General features: G+C 40.6%; 1 long non-coding RNA gene across 1 annotated transcript in view; it reads right to left on the reverse strand.

Annotated features, from left to right (window-relative positions):
* Positions 1-709: 709 nt before the first annotated feature.
* The window catches only part of LOC103582458, a 4,703-nt gene continuing 3,284 nt past the window's right edge, over positions 710-2,128 (reverse strand). Inside the window, exons 4-5 of the long non-coding RNA XR_549755.1 lie at positions 1,521-1,788; positions 710-901 (exon numbers count right to left, since the gene is read on the reverse strand). This is a non-coding gene — a long non-coding RNA (uncharacterized LOC103582458). The remainder of the gene's footprint in view (positions 902-1,520; positions 1,789-2,128) is intronic.

Here is a 2,128-nt window from a genome sequence, read left to right on the forward strand (position 1 = left end):
GACACCAAGGGTTGTGATCCTGTTACCGGTCAGTAAAAAAGACAAAAAGAAAAAAAAAAAAACGAATTAGGGACCATTATTTTCTCCATTTCATAGATGATAGGAGATGCCTGAGGACAGGTAGGTTATACAAGTTATGTAACTGAATCCCTGTAATTCCATGAGGCAAGCTAGGAAGAAGGATACAGCAAAGAACAGAAGGGATTAATCACCTTTTCCAAAGAAAAAGTAGGTTCAGTGTCATGGTAGCCCCTCTCGGATGAGCAGTTCAAGCTGGGAAAATAAGAGCATGGGTTACATCAGGTGAAGGTAGCAGTAAAGAGATCCTGTAGGAGTTTTTGTAGAATGTTCCACTGGGACTAGATTCTTTCAAGATTAGACCTTGAGAGTACCAAGAAGTATGATTCAAAGTCAGACTCAATGACAGGGTTGGCCTGTTAGCTCAGTTGATTAGAACATGGTGTTAAAACACCAAGGGTAAGGGTTCAGATCCTTGTACCAGCCAGCCACCAAAAAATAAAAAAATAAAAAAAGAGCCAACAACAGTAATAATATTGAGCTAGGAGCTCTCTCAGTGGAGGAGTCAGAAACGGGATTTTTACAACCTGTTCAAAGTCAGGACCACGATATTTTGCCTCCCAAACTGACCAGTAGTCACCTCATACAGCCCCCTAGTGGGCAATTGTCATATAGTGGTCAAAACACGCTGCCCAGTTCCATCACTGTTTAATTCCTATAAAGGGCACTGGGGGGATTAAGAGAAGAGTCCCAAGTTCTGATTTCCTTCGCATAGGCCTCTCATTTAGGGCTCTGGGTTTTTTTTGTTGTTGTTGTTGTTGTTGTTTATTTGTTTTTTGAGAAGGACTAGCTTCAGGAGCTGATGTCCTGAGCAACTGCCAACCTAGAAAAGGAGAGATTAAGATTAACCCTTGGAGAGCCTGGGGTCAAATAGAAAAACTTTACCTTTTAAAACTCCTGCATTGTTTCTCTTCCTGCCACTGTGCTAATGATGAAACTCAAGAAAAAACGAGAGGTGGGACCCATTCCTCTCTTTCTAACCAAGCAGCAAACCACTCATTATTAATAAATAATGCAAGTTTTTTTCTAGGTCGATTTAATTAAGATAGGTATTCTTTTAATGTTATTCATTTTTAAAGTGAATGATAATATTTCTACTGCCCTTTTTCTCAAAAACGCTAATAAAGGCTTCCTGAATGTGGTACTCAATTTTTTAGTCAGTGGTCCTCTGCTGAAGAAAGGGAGAGATCTTCAGGAACATGCATGCTCCATTGGATAGGATCACTCTCCCTGCAGACAAATGGAGTAGTAGCCCATCAAAGTCTTTCAAGGGCTCATCATTACTCAGCATGTCCACATATGTAATATATATTATATATTTAGCATATATGCCATATGTACTAAAAGGCTGAAGGTGAAAAATTGGAAGACTCAGATAAGGGGTGAGGGATCTATAGGCCATGGGGTGGCGAGATCTTGTGGGGAAGGGTCCATGGGCTCACCTTCTTCTTTTTGTTCACTCTCCCATGCTCAATAACCCTTCGTGACTGTTCTGTAGCTCTGGGATGCTGGACTGGAACACTAGAATAGAGTGCCTGTTCTCTATGCTCAACTGCTGAGGCAGCAGTGTGCTTCAGATGATGATGAAGTGTGGCTGGTTTCTTCCGCATTTGAGTGAGCCCTGGAGGATTGGTTCTCTTTCTATTTCTGTATGGAGGTTCCATCTTCTTTCTGTCATGTTCCTGAATTCAATGGAATACATCTTTCCTACTGTTTGAAAAAAGCAGAGACATCAATCAGGCAAGCCAAAAAAAAAAAAAGTGAGCCTACAAAACAGATTTACTTTTAAACTTTTTTCTCTTTCTGTACTTCAGAATTAACTAATTATTGGAACAGAGAAACATTAGAAATGGGAATACTGGGGAAAGACTAGAACATCATGTCTTAGAGAAGAGGTTGGGCAAATCAGGGGATAGAGTGGGGACAAGGACTTCTGTCTAAAAGTCACAAATAATCTACCTACTTGTGATAGAGGGCTTCAGAGCAAAATCCCAAACATTGTAATTCAGGGTCATGGATTGGCTGGTTAAGGGAATTCAGGACAACTGGA

The sequence above is a fragment of the Galeopterus variegatus genome, unplaced genomic scaffold, assembly GCF_000696425.1.
Source record: "Galeopterus variegatus unplaced genomic scaffold, G_variegatus-3.0.2 Scaffold16344, whole genome shotgun sequence".
Lineage (NCBI taxonomy): Eukaryota > Metazoa > Chordata > Mammalia > Dermoptera > Cynocephalidae > Galeopterus > Galeopterus variegatus.